The sequence below is a fragment of the Cervus elaphus genome, chromosome 29, assembly GCF_910594005.1.
Source record: "Cervus elaphus chromosome 29, mCerEla1.1, whole genome shotgun sequence".
Classification (NCBI taxonomy): domain Eukaryota; kingdom Metazoa; phylum Chordata; class Mammalia; order Artiodactyla; family Cervidae; genus Cervus; species Cervus elaphus.
In genome coordinates, this window is record NC_057843.1 from 16,915,154 (window position 1) to 16,936,101 (window position 20,948).

Genomic DNA, 20,948 nt, shown 5'->3' on the forward strand with positions numbered 1-20,948 from the left:
GCATTCAAGGACTGAGATTGTCACGGTTTGGGCCAGAGGGAGTAGCTTTAAAAAAAAAAAAAACTTTTTCCTTTTGAATATTTATTTGACTACGTCTGGTTTTAGTTGCAGCATGCAGGCTTAGTTGCCCATGGATGTGGAATCTTAGTTCCCTGACCAGGGATCGAACTCTCATCCCATGCATTAGAATGGATTCTTAACCACTGGACCACCAGGGAAGTCCCAGGAGTAGCTTTAGTTCTCACCTATTTACTTAACGCCATAAATGGGGATCTTTGAGTTCTATGTCATCTGCTACGGTGGTTTCCAAAGAAGGTAATAAACATTTATTCAGTTGGTGAATAAATATTTAGCACCTACTGGGTGGCAGCTTCGAGAAACACAAAGTTAAGTTAAGCTGTCTTTGAGTAGCTTTTATTCCAGGGAGAAAGAGAGGTGAGCCCGAGATGAGAATACAGCGTCATGGGGACTTGACTTTTCATACTGAACCCCTGGCAGTGCAGTTTTAATGGAATATGTGAGAGTTCAGAACACTTGGTTAAGAACACTTTGCTCTTATTGTTTAGGTGAATGAGGAGTTCTTTTATTTTCTTTCTAAGCTATCTTTACAGCTGGACTCAAACTGTGCTTTAGAAGTCAAGGGCCCCTAAAAAACCCTGCATCTTTTGTAACATGTATCATACGATGGATACCCTCATCAGAGCTATCTCTAACAGCTCTTCTGAGTGCTGTCTTAGCCAGTATAACACAGTGCTTTATGGAAGAATCATGCTTTTTCTCTAAAACAGTTTAAAGTGGCAGTTTTTGGTAAACATAACTGACAGAGTAACTAACTTTGATCCAAGTCCACTTGAACAATGGCCAGAGTGCAGGGGCCAGACCAGTCATTTGCTAGCCTGTCTTCCTTTTTCTTTATGTACATTTTTTTTTGTTGTTTTCTCAAAGATTGATTGATTGATTGATCTAATTTTGGGGCTGTGCTGGATCTCCATTGCTGCACTTGGGTTTTCTCTAGCTATGACAAGGGAGGGCTACAGTCTAGTTGTGGTGCCTGGGCTTCTCATGTTGCAGACTACAGACTCCAGGCATGCGAGCTTCAGTAGTTGTGGCACATGGGCTCAGTAGCTGCGGCTCCCAGACTCTAGAGCATGGACTCAGTTGCTCCCCAGCATGTGGGCCCTTCCTGGAGCAGGGATTGAACCCATGTCCCCTGCCTCAGCAGGTGGATTCTTAACCATTGGACCACCAGGGACGTCTCACATGTTCTTAAAATATAGGCTATAATTTATGTCTGGTGAGGCCAACAGATCCAGAGATGATGCCATTAAAAAGATAGTTTGTTTTACTCACAGATCCCCAAAGAAGGGTGGTGGGAGAAAAGGAATTTTAGCCCTAAGTGTGAGCAGCCTTAGAGGAGGTGCTTGGGGCAGTGGACCCTGGATTGGTTGGTTTGTATTGACTGGTGAGTAAGGAGCTCAAGGATGAGTTGGTTACTATCTCTAGAAATTGGTGAGTCCTGATCAAGGCCGTCCCTCCATTTTTCACAAGGCCCTGGATATTAAAGAATCAAAATACAAAAACCAGAAGACATGTTTAATGCATGTTTAGAGTTCCTGTATCTGGCAAAGAAGACATTGGGGAATGAACAGATGTTTTATACATCATTTGTAGAGTTTCTCAACTTGAAATCTATTATTAATATTATGCTTTGGAATACATGGCAGAAAGCATGTTTTCTGTGCATCGCTCGAGTTCTGGAACAAAGCAAGACTTGCTGGGTCTTGTGTTATATCACTGGCTAAAGCATTCACTTTCTTCATTTTCTTTCACAACCACTTTCTAGAAAGCCCTTGGCAGGAACTAAATTGTCTCTGAATTCAGTTGGACATGTGGTGTGGAAAGAAGCTAACACATATGATGGAGTTTAGCTCATTTGTAGAAAGGCTATTTTGAGTAAACAGAAAAGGTTGTGCAAATAGCAAAGGGAGTTAAAAGCCTGGAAGGAATTGATAAAGCTAGTTTCAGGAAATGTCTAGGACAGAATGGACAGGGGTGGGTGAACAAGGGCAAGCACTCTCATCTCCAGAACATAGGTCTGCTTCCGGGAGTTTGGATCACCTTTGTTCTGTTGATATGTTCAGGTGGAGGGGGACACTTTCCCTAAAGATCCTCTTAGAGGACGAGATTCTTCCCAACACCCATGTTTGAGTTTCTCTGAGCTAAAGGAGCAGAAACACTGTTTGGAGAGAGGAGAATGTTAATTTCTTCTTTACGTATGGAAATATGAAGGTCATTGTAGGACAGAGTTGAGTGTAAGCTAAGAAGTAGAGGGAATTAGACCTGACAGTTCAGCGGTTAGGACCTGGTGATTTCACGGCCAGGGCTCAGCTTCACTTCCTGCTCAGGTGCAAGGAACAGGCCACCCAACATGCTGTTATTGAACCCAGCCTCATTCAGTTCAGTACAGTTAATCAGTTGTGTCTTTTTGTGACCCCATGAACTGCAGCATGCCTGGCTTTCCTGTCCTTCACCAACTCCAGGAGCTTGCTCAAACTCATGTCCATTAAGTCAGTGATGCTACCCAACCATCTCATCCTCTGTCGTCTCCTTCTCCTCCTGCCTTCAATCTTTCCCAGCATCAGGGTCTTTTCCAATGAGTCAGTTCTTCACATCAGGTGGCCAAAGTATTGGAGTTTTAGCTTCAGCATCAGTCCTTCCAATGACTATTCAACACTGATTTCCTTTAGGATGGACTGGTTTGATCTCCTTGCAGTCCAAGGGACTCTCAAGAGTCTTCTCCAACACCACAGTTCAAAAGCATCAGTTCTTGAATGCTCAGCTTTCTTATAGTTCAACTCTCACATCCATACATGACTACTAGAAAAACCATTGCTTTGACCAGATGTACCTTTGTCAGCAAAATAATGTCTCTGCTTTTTAACATGCTGTCTAGGTTGGTCATAGCTTTTCTTCCAAGGAGCAAGCACCTTTTAATTTCATTGCTGCAGTCACCATCTGCGGTGATTTTGGAGCCTAAGAAAATAAAGTCTCTCACTGTTTCCATTGTTTCCCCATCTATTTGCCATGAAGTGATGGGACCGAATGCTGTGATCTTAGTTTTTTGAATGTCGAGTTTTAAGCCAGCTTTTTCACTTCCTCTTTCAGTTTCCTCAAGAGGCTCTTTAGTTCCTCTTTGCTTTCTGACATAAGGGTGGTGTCATCTGCGTATCTGAGGTTATTGATATTTCTCCCTGCAATCTTGACTCCAGCTTGTGCTTCATCCAGCCTGGCATTTTGCATGATGTACTCTGCATATAAGTTAAATAAGCAGGGTGACAATATACATCTTTGACAGACTCCTTTCCCAATTTGGAACCAGCCCGTTGTTCCATGTTCAGTTCTAACTGTGAATTCTTGACCTGCATACAGATTTCTCAGGAGGCAGGTCAGGTGGTCTGGTAGTCACATCTCTTTAAGAATTTTCCACAGTTTGTTGAGATCCACGCATACTCAAGAAAGCAAAAATAGATTTTTTTCTGGGATATTTGATCTCTGGTTCCTCTGCCTTTTCTAAATCCAGCTTGAACATCTGGAAGTTCACAGTTCACATATTGCTGAAGCCTGGCTTGGAGAATTTTGAGCATTACTTTACTAGTGTGTGAGATAAGTGCAATTGTGTGGTAGTTTGAGCTTTCTTTGGCATTGCCTTTCTTTGGGATTGGAATGAAAACTGACCTTTTCTAGTCCCGTGGCCACTGCTGAGTTTTCCAAATTTGCTGGCATATTGAGTGCAGCACTTTCACAGCATCATCTTTCAGGATTTGAAATAGCTCAACTGGAATTCCATCACCTCCACTAGCTTTGTTCGTAGTGATGTTTCCTAAGGTCCACTTGACTTCACATTCCAGGATGTCTGGCTCTAGGTGAGTGATCGTACCATCATGGTTATCTGGGTCATGAAGATCTTTTTCGTATAGTTCTTCTGTGTATTCTTGACACCTCTTTTTAATATCTTCTGCTTCTGTTAGGTCCATACCATTTCTGTTCTTTATTGTGCATGTAATGTTCCCTTGGTATCTCTAGGTTTCTTGAAGAGGTCTTTAGTCGTTCCCATTCTATTGTTTCATTAACAGTGCCCAAAGTCTCTGAACCACCTGCCTTACTAGTCTCTTATGGTCCAGGAAAATATTTCCTCATATTGCGTCTTCCCATATCTAGAGTTACACTAGTACAATCATTGATCTCATATAGAACTATATATCATCATTATATCAGAGGCTCAGTTACACATATTGTAATGCAAGAAACAACAATTTTGTAAAGCAGCCAATATAAAAAGCAAGTTAGCAGATGAATGAGGTCATAAGTAAAAGTATGTCAAGAACTTTGCTCCCCAGAAATAAACCAAAAAAAAAAAAAAAAGCCAAGTAGAGAAAGCTTTCCTTTGCATCAGAACACTCTCAGTTACAGCAGAGCCTCGAACAACACGAGTTCAGACTGCACATAAAGTCCACTTATTTGCAGGCTTTCCTGGTGGCCCAGATGTTAAAGAATCTGCTTGCAATGTGGGAGACCTGGGTTCGATCCCTGGCTTGGGAAGATCCCCTGGAGAAGGGAATGGCAACCCACTCTAGTATTCTTGCCTGGAGAATTCCTTGGACAGGGGGGCCTGGTGGGCTACAGTCCATGGGGTCACAAAGAGTCGGACATGGCTGAGAAACTAACACTAACTATACCTGATATACTGTATTAGTGCACCGTTCAAGGTTGGTTGGATCTGTGAATGCAGACCCATAGATACAGAGGAAACTTGGTCATGGAGGGCCTAACTATACATGAGACTCAGATTTTCAACAGCACAAAGGGTCGGGTCCCCTTACCCTCACATTGTTCAAGGGTCAACTGTATTTTCTACAACTGAAGAAGGGCCCCAGGGATTCGAACACCAGCAGTGCCAGGTGCTGGCTTGAAATCTGAGTCACAGAAAGGCCTGGGACAACCCAGTGTTCTAGAGAAGAGACTCTTTGGGGGCATGGGGAACAAAGAGTGATTGGATTGACCAGGAATTATTAACAGTGGTTGTTTGCAAGAAGGAACATCAGTTTTCTTCCCAGAAGTTTATAGTTCTTTAAATTCTGCTTGAAACAGTAGCCTTCTTACCTATTTTATTAATCTTAATTACAGAGAGATTAATTGCAATGCTTGTACATATTGATAACAAGTGCTTTTAATGCTTAACTGTCTGAAATTAGGTATTCATTTCCCACAAACCAAAACCTATAAAGTAACAGAAAAAGATATTGAGGGTGTTTCTAAAGACAGTCATTATATATTTTCAGTCTGGATACTTAGCACAATTCAGTATCCATTAAGAATACTGCACTTGTGGACTGTTATTATTGAAATGAGCACTTTCAATAATTGACAGTGCTTGAACAATGAACTTCCAATTCTACTGTTGCCAGGCACATATTAAAATCAGTCATATTATATCAAATGAACACATTTTATCTGATTTGCATATATCAATTACCCTAGATAGGCAAAGCAAGTTACCCAGATGTTCTCACTGTATAAAAAAGATGAGTTTTGAGAATTGACAAATGCAGTCTAAAAAATATAATGAATCGTACTCGTTTTTTGGCCCTTGAAGGAGTCAGGCATTTGGCTTCCTGTTCTAGTACATTCTTTAGAATCGAATGCAGCTAGAGGCCAGAAGGGCAGCACTTGTCCGGCCAGTTTCCTTTTGAATATCAGCAGTCCCAGAGCTCCCACACCTCCAGTGGGACATTCCTAATGTCAATTCCACAATGGAGAACACAGAAACCCCACCTCTTGTTTCTTTCTGCCAGGTTCCCACCACGTACAGCCACACTCCTCTGCACCCAGAGCGCACTGTGTTGCTTTTGTCTGCTGGGGGCCAACTGCCCTGCACGGGTTGTGTGGAGGGCCCAGCATCCCACAGTGGGAGGAGGTTCAGTCTCAGACTGCTTAAAGACGAGGTTCAGACTCTCTGGGTTCAAGCCCTGAACCATTCATTCACCAACATGCAATCTTGAGCAAGGCTTTTCAAAACCTTATTTTACTCATTTGAAAAATAGGTATAATATTAATAGAATTGCTGATTCAGATGGTAAAGAATCTGCCTGCAATGTGGGAGACCCCAGTTTGATGCCTGGGTTCAGAAGATGCCCTGGGGAAGGAAATGGCAACCCAGTACAGTAGTCTTGCCTGGAAAATTCCATGGATGGAGGAGCCTGGCGGGCTACAGTGCATGTGGTTGAAAAGAGTTGGACATGACTGAACGACAACACTTTCAAAATTTGAACAGGTTAGGTGCTTAAGAAACTTGATAGGTGCTTAAGAAATATTGGCTGTTGAATGAGATAATCAATGTACAGTGATATGCATATATAGTAAGCAGAGGTACCCTGATTCTGCCTTCCCCGGCTCACATGGCCTTTTGCTATCCTCGGGATCTCCTCGGTAGCCTTGTAACAGATATAGTTCATTGTATTTGTATCAGTGTCTTCCATGGGTTGTCAGCTCTTTGAGATGATGTTGTTGATGTTGCCAAGTACATAACAGGTGTTTAATGTGGTTTTTTTTCTCTTTCTTTTTTATTTTTTAAATTATGATACTACAATAACACATTTATAGGAGACTTGGAAAATACAGAACAAGGTTACATTTATTTCCACTAAATATTACAATTATTTTTTTAAGTAGATAAATTAAGATTTTTAGGTGGAGTTTTAATATCAAACTCTTGAAAATTAATAGAATGAATATACAGTGAAGTAGAAGGATATAGTAGACCTGAAAAACACCATGAACCATTTCAACATAATTAAGATTTATACAATTTTCACACAACAATAGGATACAAATTCTATTCAAGTTCCCATAGGCTGTAAACTTGGACACACTGGAACATATCCAGGTACATAAAACAAGGTGCAAAAATTTCATAGTCTAGTGGTGTTGAAAAGCAGAGACATCACTTTGCCAACAAAGGTCCATAGTGTCAAAGCTATGGTTTTTCCAGTAGTCAGGTCCCAATATGAGAGTTGGACCATAAAGAAGGCTAAGTGCCAAAGAATTAATGCTTTTGAACTGTGGTCCTGGAGAAGACTCGAGAGTCCCTTGGACAGCAAGGAGAGCAAACCAGTCCATCCTAAAGGAAATCAACCCTGAATATTCATTGAAAGGATTGTTGCTGAAGCTCCAGCACTTTGGTCACCTGATGCCAAGAGCCAACTCATTAGAAAAGACCCTGATGCTGAGAAAGACTGAGGGCAAGAGAAGAAGGGAGCGACAGAGGATGAGATGGTTGGGTGGCATCACCAACTCAATGGACATGAGTTTGAGCAAACTCCAGGAGATACTGAAGGACAGTGAAGCCTGGTGTGCTGCAGTTCATGAGGTTGCAAAGATTCAGACTCAACTTACTGACTGAACAACAACAAAAACAGAAGTACTGAAATCATACAGAGTCTGTTCACTTATCATGGTGGAATTATTAACATGTTAGAAATCAATATCAAAAGATATTTGAAAATAACCCATTTATTTTCAAGTGACATTTTCCAAGAGAGATCTTTGACTTAGCCACTGAAGATGCTTTATGTAGTTTTTTTTTTTTATGTGGTTTTGAATCAGGAAGAGTCCTTGGAGGATGAGGCACCTCTGTTCAAAGGGGTTACACACCATCATTCCTTCTCTGGTGCCACCCTCACCTCAGAACATGCCTGCAGACCCCCACTTATCCACTGTTGGACATCAAGCTTCATCCTATCGAATTAGTAGTCAAGATCAAAAGCCAAATGAAGTGTAGAGCAGTGAAGAGATAGATGTGAATCCTTAGTATCAGGTCTGTCAGAGAACAATGGAACCCCAACTCCCAGTCAGTTCTCTGATCTAGACCCCAATTATAGCTCCTGGGAGGCTGTCAAACACTCTCATACTGTGTGTCCTGGTGGGCCAGGTCTACGGTGATGCAGTCTCCTGGATTTATCACAGAAAATCCCTTGTCCTGGGAAAACCCTCCATCCCTGGTGAGGGGGGACAGTAGGTCACTCTATCAGGCCTCCGAGTGGGAACACAATTGGGATTCAGAAGCAAGGACGAGGTCACCCTGGCAGCCCAGTGAGGAAGCCCAGCTCGTCCGTCTCTGCAGGGTCTGCCTCACGGCTCCCGTTGGGACCCGCCGGTCAGCAGCAGCCTGGGAACCGGGGACACACGGGATTTCATTCCGTCTCCAGCAGGGAGGGGGAGGCTGGAGCACTGACAGATGTGACAAATGATTCTGTTCTCCTGTAAAGGCAACAGCTGAAGACGATTTGAACTCAAGTTCACAGTCGGAGGAAACGAGCCCAAATGATGCTGGTAATTAGCAAATGGGCCAGGCCCTGATTGAATAAGCAGGCTGCTGGCTGGCCCGGCTGCCTGGGAGTCAGCTGACAGAATGGCGCTAATCGGGCGCTGTCATTAGCCAGCACGGGGAGCAACAGTGTTTTGTTAGCTTTTCACTAAAGACAAAAGCAGACTCAGAGAGGGCTGTTAGCCATGCAGAAGCTGGTGAATAAAGAACAGAGGAGGGAGGAGGAGGAGAGAGGTTGGCGAGGCAGGCAGGAAAGACAGGAGGGTTCTTGTTCATCCTGATGACCTGCTCACCCCTGGGTGACCTTGGTCCAGCACTGTCACCATCTGTCTCCAGGGTTCCATTGCCTTATTCCTAAGAATGATTATACCGTCACCTATCTTGTAGAGGTGCTGCCATGAAACCCAGTGTTGGCACTGGGCTCTTCTGTTACTTTATAGCAGAGCTTCCCAGGTGAGGCTAATGGTAAAGAATCTGCCTGCCAATGCAGGAGACACAAGAGATGCATTGATCCCTGGGTCGGAAGGATCCCCTGGAGTAGGAAATAACAACCCACTCCAGTATTCTTGCCTGGGAAATCCCATGGACAGAGGAGCCTGGCGGGCTACAGTCCATGGGACTGCGAAGAGTCAGACATGACTGAGTGCCTGAGAACACTTGGGCCATGAGTGTACACGCGTGCCAAGTCACTTCAGTTGTGTCTGACTCTGTGCAACCTTATGGACAACAGCCTGCCAGGCTCCTCTGTCCATGGGCCTTAGAAGCTTTTAAATTAAGTCAGTGTTTCTCAATAGGAGTCCACACACAGCTGCATCAGAATTTCTTCGAGGTGATATTTTAAAATATACTTACCCAAGCCTCACCCCAGATACACCAAATCAGAATTATTGAGGTTACTGCCTAGGACCAAGCACCCTAGGTCTCCATCACAAACTTTTTAAAAATAGATAGACAAGTATTTATGTGGCTGTGCTGGGCCTTAGTTGCTGCACATGGAATCTTTAGTTGCAGCATGCAAAGTCTTAGCTGTAGCATGTGGGATCTAGTTCCCTGAGCAGGGATCAAACCCGGGTCCCCTGCACTGGGAGCTTGAGGGTCTTAGCCACTGGAACCCCTGGGAAGTTCCTCCCTCTCAAATACAATGTGCATATGAATCTACTGGGCATCTCACCACCGTGCAGATTCTGATTCTATACCCTTGATAAACGCTCAGTTCATTTTGCCCTCAGGGGACCTCAGTGCTCCTCTGAGGGGGGCAAGACTCTACATGATAATTACTCTCAAATTAGAAATTTTCTCTTGTTAGCACATCATCTCTTCTTCTCCTCGAGGGTAGGGGTGGCTAGCTCAGTGAGGTGGGAAAGTCAAGCCAAGAAGAAAAATCTAAGGATACATTTTGGCCAAGAACATTCCTCAGAACTGATCAGTGAAAAACGGGCTTTCTTTTCTTGATCAAATGAGTTTACAAAACGCTGTATCACCCCCACCCTTTGAAGACCCAAGATTTACAGAGCAAAGGCCTTGCGAAGTCATCCAGTGGAGAAACTGGTTCGGTTTTCTGTAGCGCCATCCCCACTCCCAATTTAGTTGCATTTGGCTGCTGAAATCTTTTTTTTTTTCCCCTAATATTTATTTATTTGGCTGCATCAGGTCTTAGTTGCAGCACTGAGGAGCCTCACTGTGTCACGTGGGATCTCTCGTCGTGGCACACAGGACTCTCTCTAGCCGCAGTATGCTCTGGGGCGCGTGGGCTCAGTAGTTCTGGCACGTGGGCTCAGTTGCTCCACAGCATGGGTGATCTTAGTTCCCAGACCAGGGATTGAACCCACATCCCCTGCATTGCAAGGCAGATTCTTTTTTTTTTTTTTTTCTTCCTTTTTTTTTTGCAAGGCAGATTCTTAACCACTGGACCACCAGGGAAGTCCTAGAAATTTTTTGTTATTACTCATTCACATCTCATGGAGATCGTGACCCAAGGAACAAACTGGGGGCACCCCTGTCCCTTTGTGATGTGTTTCCAGATTTTGAGTGTTCCCTCCTTGCCTCCACCCTGGCCCCACGCCCACCCCCACCACTGCTGATGGGGTGAGGAAGAAAGAAGACTTAGAGAGGGAGATGGGAAGTAAATAAAAGTCCTCATACAGGAGGGCCGCAGGGAAAAAAAGTGACTCAGCCTCATCCATTCTCACTCCTCAACCCCCCCACTTCACTGTGTGACACCCCATCATTCGGTTGACACCCCATCATTCACCATGTGCGTGGCACTCACGCATTTTCGAGAAATAAACAACAGCTCCATTTCTTGAATTCCGCATGTTTCATTATACTCTTGACATGTGTTATTTCTTCTGCTTCCTATACTTGTTACCTTTAGTTCAAACAGGCGTGGTGGGCAGTTTCTCAACATCCAACCCATGTTCCTCTCCATCCCTCATTACTCTCCTTACTGCCATCTTATCACCCCCCAGCTTCCCCAGCTCCCCCAGTTTGTAGGCAGTGACTCTTGGCTAACGATTGAGGTTCATGCCCCAAGTGATTTTAGGCTTCAGCCACCAAAACTGCTGCTTGAAAAATGGCTGCTTTAGGACCAGATGGAAGAACAGCAGTTTGCAGACCAAAGACTTGGAAAGCCTTGTCTCATACAGACCCAGCACGGCTTATCTCAGCCCAGACACGCGATGACCTTGTGTTCCCCTAAGCGGTGGCCAGGGCATGCCCATGCACGCCTGGGGGACACTGATGAGTGCAGTAGCCAAGGCTGGCCTGAAATGGCAAGATCAGGTCAGGACTGTGAAAAGAAGCAAAGCCTCTCACATGAGCCAGAGCCACTACCTCAAATAGCCAGCAAGGAAGAGCCATTGTGAGGCTTCTGAAAGGACCTTTTGTTTGGAAGCATCATCTGTGCAGAGGCCTGAGGGTTGCTTCTTGTCAGGCGGGTTCTTTCGCTTCCAGCCAAATGGTTCCAGCATGGACACAGGCATTGGAGAAGAAAGCGCCTCGGCCGGCGAGTCTGGCGGTTTGGCCTTGACAAGCATGCTTCTACTACGATGTTACCGCATTCGTTGTCCGATGCTGAGCAAGGCATTTAACATCTCTGGGGCTGTCGTCCGTATGTGAACGAGATCATACCAAGAGTTCCCCCAGCTTGATTTTCGGAGAGTATCATCTTTGACACAGTGCGTCACCAGCCTTATTGTCTCTGGTCCAAGGTGACCTTTCCTTTTTGCTTAATGAAGTCTTCATGAATTAAAGCCCAGCATGCCAGCTGAGTGGGTATACCTGGCATGGAGAGGAGCTGGAGTTTTGCATTTGTGGGACTTTATCAGTTTAGATGGAGTGTGTGTGTCTGTGTGTCCAGCATGGCATCAGCTGGGGGTGGTTGTTCAGGGCAACCCAAATGCCCACAGCCGAGGGGAAGAGCCTGCCAGAGACTGTTTTAGGAGCTTTGGCAGACATGTTCTAAAGTGTCAATTTGAGAAATAGCACAGGAATGTGGGATTATTTTCAATGAACTGCATTGTGCCGAGTTAGTGGGCACAGTGGGGCAAAATCTGCCACATGTCTTTGTCAGTCCCATTTCTTCATCCTTTGCTGATGTCCAGTAAGCTTTTGCTTCTGGTTTGTGGGATGGAAAATGGTTGGTTTGGGGTTTTTTGTTTTGTTTTTGTTTTTTAACTGGCTCGGGGTGAGATATGGTTCGCTTTATTTCAGGGCCTATAATATGATCAGTTAGAGTTGAATACGATGCCCATGGGAAAATCTCAGCACATAATATTAAGTAATAAAATCAAAATTCAAAACGGTATTGGAAAATCCCTCTAATCATATGTATATCTACTAGGGTGTCAAGTAGAGCCATCTAATCATAGATGAGAAAGGAAATATGGCAAATACATGCCATTTGAACTTTTCAAGTTTTCTATCACAAACATGTATCACTTTTATAGTAAGCAGAAAAATCAAACATTATGCTTTAAAAAGCCTGACCAGCAAAGACCAAAGCTGAACATGACAAGTAGGCTGTGGACCCAGGGCCAAGGGCTCTGAGTGAGCTCTCTCCTGTCTCTGGCCATGCCCTCTGCACCCCCTTCTCAGACACGCGGCGATGGAGACATTCAGAGAGGCAAGGTGGTCTGCAGGTGACAGATGCTGAGAGGAGTGGCCAGTGGTGGTACACGCCCTTTCTGTATGCAGTTGGAGGGGGGTGTACACAGTCACGAGGACTAAAGAATTTCCCAGGATATGGGGTGGTCCCTCCTGGAGAAGGGAACTCAGCCATCTTTGGGAACACTGAGATGATATCTCTATAGTGCATGCGTGCTTAATCACTTAAGTCTTGTCCGACTCTTTGTGACCCCATGGACTATAGCCCACCAGACTCCTCTGTCCCTGGGATTCTCCAGGCAAGAATACTTGAGTTCTTTGCCATGCCCTCCTCCAGGGGCTCTTCCCAACCCAGGGATCATACCTGCGCACCAGTATTGGCAGGCAGGTTCTTTACCGTTAGTGCCACCTGGGAACCCCCATGGTTAGAGTAGGCATACACGTTTCACGTCAAAGCCCCTTTCCTAAGTGAGAAGATCTAAAGCACATGATGAAATCTACAGATCACCCACATGTAACGTGTTCAGCCCTGCAGGGACAGGCTTTATCTGGGCACCTCACTGCAGAGGGTACCATGACTGTTGGTTTTGATTGGAATTTCTCCCATCCAAATTCCTCTGCTTAACTAGATCTAAGAGATTTTTGTTTCTTTCTAAGTTCAAGTTTCAAAAGAGATTTGTTGCACTCCATACTGTGGAGTGGTCTATATGTAGATTAGTAAGTGTAAGCATAAGTGTATGTATTTACAATAACTACAAATAAATTTTAGCTGAAACTATGTTGTGGGTCTAGAGTTAATTCCAATCTTTTCTTACTAAGGCATTAACAAAACTCAAGACCAGAAGTGACTATCCTGGTCTCAATCAGGTTCTTGTTTTGTGCACATTTTTCTTCTCAGAGAGGACCCTTCTCTTTTCCTGTCTCTCAGTTCAGTTCAGTTCAGTCACTCAGTCATGTCCAACTCTTTGTGACCCCATGGACTGCAGAATGCCAGGCCTCTCTGTCCGTGACCAACTCCTGGGTTCACTCAAACTCATGTCCATTGAGTCGGTGATGCCATCCAACCATCTCATCCTCTGTCATCCCCTTCTCCTCCTGCCATCAATCTTTCCCAGCATCAGGGTCTTTACCAGTGAGTCAGTTCTCTGCATCAGGTGGCCAAAGTATTGGAGTTTCAGCTTCAACATCAGTCCTTCCAGTGAACATTCAGGACTGATTTCCTTTAGGATGGACTGGTTGTATCTCCTTGCAGTCCAAGGGACTCTCAAGAGTCTTCTCCAACACCACAGTTCAAAAGCATCAATTCTTCAGTGCTCAGCTTTCTTTATAGTCCAACTCTATTTGCTGTGAAGTGATGGGACCGGATGCCATGATCTTAGTTTTCTGAATGTTGAGTTTTAAGCCAGCTTTTTCACTCTCCTCTTGCACTTTCATCAAGAGGCTCTTTAGTTGTTCTTCACTTTCTGCCATAAGGGTGGTGTCATCTGCATATCTGAGGTTATTGATATTTCTCCCAACAATCTTGATTCCAGCTTGTGTTTCCTCCAGCCCAGCATTTCTCATGATGTACTCTGCATGTAAGTTAAATAAGCAGGGTGATAATATATAGCCCTGACGTATTTCTTTTTCTATTTGGAACCAGTCTGTTGTTCCATGTCCAGTTCTAACTGTTGCTTCCTGACCTGCATACAGATTTCTTAAGAGAGGCAGGTCAGGTGGTCTGGTATTCCCATCTCTTTCAGAATTTTCCACAGTTTATGTGTTTATTGTGATCTACACAGTCAAAGGCTTTGGCATAGTCAATAAAGCAGAAATAGATGTTTTTCTGGAACTCTCTTTTTCAATGATCCAGGACCCATGTTTCATCCTTGTTCACGCCATCTGTATCTCTGGATTCATCACTCCTTTGTAAGTGGGTTGATATTCTAATCATTCAACAATTACCTGCCTGCTTTAAATTTTTTAAGTACAGAATCTTGAAGCATTAGCATATATTAATAACTCATATTATTTCTGTTCCAATTTGCTATTACATACTTCTGTCTAATTCATATGTCAGATCCTCTTCTAGTTCAGCAGGTATACCCAAGACAGGCAGCTGAAGAATACCAAGACTTCCCAGCCGCACTCTGCCTTCTTTCTTTACCTTTGCTGAGTGGGAATGGTTTGTAGATCGCTTCTGATTTTGATTGAAAGAGAGTCATTTCTAGTGCATATGCATGCTCAGTTGTCTGACTCTTGTGACCCCATGGACTATAGTCCACCAGGCTCAACTGTGCATGGGATTTCCCAGGCAAGAATACTTGCGTGGGTTGCCATTTCCTTCTCCAGGGGATCTTCCTGACCCAGGGATCAAACCCGCGTCTCCTGCATTGGCAAATTCTTTACTACTGCACCACCTGGGAAGCCCATCATTTCTAGACCATTCAATAGATATTTATTACCTTCTGACCATGTACTAGGAATTGGGGTCGCTACTTTTCAAGGAATTCACTGGAAGTCTTCCTCCTACCCTGTCATTATTTTGACATCCTCCAAAGTATTTCTCTCAGAATCTACTAGTTCTAAGAGATGTCAGAGGTATTATGTGAAAAGGGGGGTTCCATGGTCCAATAACTATGGGAAACAGTGAATTAATAAAACTATTCTGGTTTCATTAATACCCTAATATGGATCCTAATTCCCCAAGCAAGATATAGAACATACAGATATATGTGACCAGGGAATTCTTTCTCTCCAGAGTACTTTGTGGATCTAAGGCTTTGAAATACCCTTTGGGAAATTCTAACTATACAGTCACCTTTCATATTACAAAGCCAGTCCTCTTCTGGATGCTGAGGGTCTGTTAATAAACATTTATTGAAAACCTGTCAGAGACTGTGCTGAGTGCCAGAGTGACCATCAAAGACACATCTCCATTCTTTAAGGAGCTCATGGTTTTAAAGAATCATATCTTTTAACCCACATTAATTAGAATTGCACTGTCCAATACACTAGCCACTGGCCACTTGTGGCTATTTACATTTAAATTAATTAAAATTAAATAAAAATTAAAATTAATTTCTTAATCTTACTAGCCACATTTCAAGTGCTCAGAAGCCACATATCATATGTCTAGTGGGTATTGTGTTGGATAGTGAGCATCTCCATCATCATGGAATGTTCTTTTGAACACTACTACTAATTAAGAGAGTCTAGCCTCAAGCATTCCTACAATATTAACACCCTGTCCAATCGCCAGTGGATGCCAGATATGTTCAAAACTGTCCCCATGCTGCCTCAATGAGGCATTGCCGTTTATCTCTTTGAACAGCTACTGTGGTCTGCTTCTCTTTGCTGGACACTTCTCCCCCAGCTTGCAGATGAAGAATGGATAGAACTCAAAACCATCTGCTCACTGCTTCTCTCTAGGTCTCATGTCAGAATCTCCATCCCAGGGAGCTGCTTATTTCCTCAGGAAGGCTCATAAATTACAAATTGATTACAAATAGTAATTATCCTTTACTGTGTCTGCATTTTTGGAAATCGCTGCAGAATGTCAGTCACAGCAGAAATTAATTCATCTTCATGAGCATTTGTATGAAAGTGTGTGAATAGTCACTGTGGCTTGATGCCCATATATTCAATATAAGCCTGCCAAATTTTTGTCTGCTATGTGTGGTCTAGACTAGTTCAAATTTCCCAGCAGACAAGAGTAGATTCTTTGTCAGATGAATTAGCTTGGGATTTGAATGCAGGAAGCTTTTACTTATTGAAATATAACAATATATCTTCTCTCACCACTCACCTGTCTGACCACAATAAAAGCATGAGGATAAGATTATAAACAGTTCTTATCCTAGGGGCTTGTGTGGTCCCTGTCTGGTCTCTGGGACACCTCCCACCTTGAATTAAATTTGGGTTTTTTTGGCCTCACCCTGTGGTGAGTTCCCCGACCAGGGATGGAACCTGGACCCCCTTCAGTAGAAGCTCAGAGTCCTAACCACTGGACTGCCAGGGAAGTCCCTACCATGAAGTAATTTTGTGGATAAAGGTCAGCTATCCAGGCCATCAACAAGGCCAGTTAAGCCATAATGTCGTACTAGAACATGATAGTAATCACTATGAATTTCATGAGATTCCTATGACGTTGTGAATCTGAGTGTAACTGGACCAGTAATTTAGAATAAATGCATACTGGTAGATCTGGATGAAGAAAGACAGATGCAGATGGCTTCCAAAGGGAACTTCCTAGAGTTCCTTGAATGAGCCATGTCCCCTCAGCTCCAGGCCATAAGTACATGCGAGTCCCTTGGCCTTCACATCTCCTGTGTCTTGCTCATCCTGCAAGTCTCCCTCAGAGACAAGGTCTCTTCACTCTCCACCATGTTAGGTCCCCGCCAGAGGCTCCCAGAGCCCCCTGACCCCAAAGAGGGTAATCACAACGAAAGCCACAGCATCTCCAATGACTAGCATCAGAAGTGACCAGCCACCCTCCCGCCACTTTCATTCATCAGCAGTGAGTCACCACGTCCAGCCAACTCTGAAGGGGAAGAGAACTAAGCTTTCTCTCTCTCTCGAGAAGAGGAGTAGCTAAGAATTTTTAGACATTTTTTTAGACCATGACAGAGACCATTTTTTAAACTGGTGATGTTTGTCTTTGGCCCCTGTATTTGCTTCCCTTTCTTCTCTTACTTGCCACATCCTAAGCTCAGCTCTGCCATCTCCCCAGCGTGCTCCTTCCCACAGAAATAACCTGCCTCAGTGAAAACTCCCCTTACCTCAGTTTGGTCACTTCCTTCTCGCCTTGCTGGCCAAGTTCTTTGAAGAAGGCCATCTAGCCAATTGTCTTACTTTCTCACTTCCCTTTCAATTCGTTCCAGAAACCAGCTCTTTTCTCTGGAAGTGGTACTCGGAAGGCCTGTACACTTGCTTTTGAAACAGAGAAGAAACATAACAGTATAATTCACTAGTAATTCATAATTAATTCTTAAAAACATTGTGCTGAGCAAAAGAAATCAGATATAGAAAGTTCATGTTTGATCCCAGTTATATCAAATTCTAGAACAGTCTAAACTAATCCACTGTGTCAGAAAGCAGATCAGTGGTTGCCTGGGCCAAGGGTAGGGGTAGGGGATTGACTGCAAAGGAGTAAAGAGGGAATTTTCTCAGATGTGATAGAAATATTATGTATCTTAATTGTGGTGGTTACCTGGGAGCATATATCCATCAAAACTCATCAAACTGTGCATTTATTTTTTAATGTTTTTATTTATTTATTTTTGCTGGTGCGGGGTCTTCACTTCTGCTTGGGCTTTTCTCTAGTTGTGGCCAGCAGGGGCTACTCTAGTTGCAGAGCACACTCTAGAATGCATGGGCTTCAGGAGTTGCAGCAGGCAGGCTCAGTAGTTAGGGCACACAGGCTCTGGAGCACTGGCTCAGTGGTTGTGGCACACAGGCTTAGTTGCCCTGCAGCATGTGGGATCTTCCCAGATCAGGAATGGAACCCATGTCTCCTGCATTGGCAGGCAGATTTTTTACCACTGAATCACCAGGGAAGCCCAAACTGTGCATTTAAAGAGAAGCATTTTGTTAAAAACCAAGTATACCTCAATCAACTTTATTTTAAAGTATGCTTCATAAAGGTATCCAACATATTTTTTTTTAATTTTTTATTTTATACTGGATTACAGTTGATTAATAATTTGTGATAATTCCAGGTACACAGCAAAGTGATTCAGTTATACATATAGACGTATCCTTTTTCAAATTCTTTTCTCATTGAGGCTGTTACATAATATTGAGCAGAGTTCCCTGTGCTGTATACAATAGGTTCTTGTGCATCCAACCCATTTAAAAAGCAACTTCAGTATTCACAAAAGCAATGTTTTGACAAGCCTTTGCTGGAAAACTTTTGTCTTTCTACTGCCTAGGTGGCTAGAGACAAACCAAAAGGAAAAGTAGCAGCTTATCTCTAAGGGCCAATTAGAATATCTGCATTTTCAATTGGTTATAATAGAAGTAATTCATGAGATTGGAGACTCCCCTTCCCCTCTGGCAGTGAGTTATGAATGAGTGTAAACCATTCTGTCCTACAACACTGGGGGAGATTTTGGAAAGCATCTCAGTTCTCAGGTCCCACCCTAGACCTGTTAAATCAGAATCTCTAAGGGTAGGGCCCAAGCAAAGTAAAGCTCTCCAGATGGCTCTTGGTGACATCATGGTTGAGCCCCAGGGAGATGAAATATGGTGCATCTCAAAACTTTTTTTTGCACAAGAACATCTGGGAAGCTCGTGGAGAATGTCAATGCATGAATTCTACTACTGGAGATTCTGACTGAATAATTCTGGAGTGGGGCTCATGAATTTGCATTCGCAGTAAGCTCCCTGGTAGTTCTGATGTAAGTGGTCCAGGCACCACACTTTGAAACTAAAGTAATTATCCTTTCCCAAATTTCTGGGCAGAATTGGAGTTCAACAGAATGCCTGAGCTGAAAAGTGGCTCCTTCATCTTGATATTTTTAGATGGTGAAAGTGACAGTGAAGCCACTCAGTTATATCTGACTCTTTGCAACCCCATGGACTGTAGCCTGCCAGGCTCCTCCATCCATGGTATTTTCCAGGCAAGAGTACTGGAGTGGGGTGCCATTTCCTTCTCCAGTTTTTAGATGGTATCCAGCCCTAATAGCAATATTTTTGTTTGCTTAATTCAGGCTTCCTTATCCTCACCCCATCACTTCCCCAAGAATCAACCCCATACCCAGGACCATATCTAGACCGTAATGGCATTTTTCTCTCCCATATTGACAACAGTCATCACCATACCCTAGAAGCCCATCCCCTCAGACTTCACCTCTGCAGCCTGGCACCTCTCCTGTGTTAGAGCTACCATCACACAAGCCTTAGAGCTGCTAGGGTCCTGAGCTAAGGGCACATGACTGGGTGCTGCGGATACAGCGACAGTTCAGTCTTAGTCCTTGACATGAACCTTTTTATCCTTGTAGAGATGTGGATGGTCTTAATTTTTCCCACTGTCAAAAGAGAGAGCTTAGCCAAGATCAAGCTTAGCAACAGCTTCTGAGAACATGCTGGATGAAGCCAGAGCCCAGTTCTGGGACCTCACCTCCTCTTCAGCCAAAGCTGCCACATTGCTCTCGTTCATGGCTTCTGTGTAAGACTCCATTCAAAGAAATGGTTTCTGCTGCTAAAATAAGTTGTTAAATCCACTGGATTAGGGAAGGCTTAGCTTTCCTTCCAGTTCTGGCAGCTTGTGGATCCAGAATGGCATAGATTGTCACTGCCTTTCCTTCTACTTCATATCTTTCTAATAGTATAATTATTTCAAACAGAGATTTATGGTAGTGATTTATGTCTATGTCTTATGCAAGTCCATGGGGGTTGCAAAGAGTTGGACATGACTTGGCAACAGAACAACAACTTATGAAAGTATTTCAGCTTAGAAGAATGCTGTAAATGGCCTGTAATAACTATATACTTTTAAATTTTGGTATGTTCAACTTCCAAGGATATAACAACAAGGAAATATTTTGAGTAAAGGTGCTATAGGAGATATGTTTATGTATTACTTCATTTAATCTGCACACAGACCTCTGAGATAAATACTGTTTTCATCTCCACTTGAGAGAGAAAGAACGTTAGACAGGTGAAAGGTGAAACAGCTTGTCCAGGGTCACACAGCTCTGTGGAGGCAGGGCTTGAACACATGCAGTCTGACTCCCAACCCCAGACACAGCCTGTCCCGAGGAAAGCCATGTGAGGTGGACTTTGCTGAAGGACTTACTAACTCAGATGGGTTCTGAGGATCTACAGCAGGTGAATGATTCCCAAGCTTCATCTACGCACGTGTCGTGCTATGTTGCTACAGTCATGTCCAACTCTTTGCGACCCCATGGACAGCAGCCCGCCAGGCTCCTCTGTCCATGGGATCCTTCAGGCAAGAATACTGGAGTGGGTTGCTATTTCTTCCTCCAGGGGATCTTCCCAACCCAGGGATCGAACCCAAGTCTCTTATGTCTCCTGCTTTGTAGGTGGGTTCTTTACCACTAGTGCCACCCTAAATTTGAATGAGTATCTATAGGTGACCTGAACTCAGACCCTACAAAGGCCAGGCAGGTAGCAAATATGAGTTAGTAAGCAGGTAGTGGGAAAAAGCAAGTTTTGGGAGCTTGCAATGCAAGCTAATGGTTTCCTGGAGGGAGGAGGGAGCCTGGGTCTTCAAATCAAAGGAAACTGGAGCCCCAGCATTTTATGTGAACTTGCCAGGATTTTCAAAGGTGACAACTGATTAGAACAGTTCTTGTCTTTTATTTTATGTATTTTTATATCAACAGACCTAACTATTTCTAGGGGTGCCATTTGCCTAGGGCCCACTGTGCTGCATTCCTGCCTTGTGTAGAGGCAGCAGTGGGCAGGAGGGGGCCCATCACAACCTGCGATGCATCTACAGTGTCGGTACTTACAG

The 20,948-nt window shown here is 43.8% G+C and overlaps 2 protein-coding genes across 5 annotated transcripts in view; both read left to right on the forward strand.

Moving 5' to 3' along the window:
• MOB3B (MOB kinase activator 3B) overlaps positions 1–20,948 on the forward strand; it is a 215,045-nt gene that overhangs the window by 171,178 nt on the left and 22,919 nt on the right. The window lies entirely within an intron of this gene.
• Positions 1–20,948, forward strand: part of EQTN (equatorin) — a 76,308-nt gene that overhangs the window by 293 nt on the left and 55,067 nt on the right. The gene's annotated exons all lie outside the window — the stretch shown is intronic.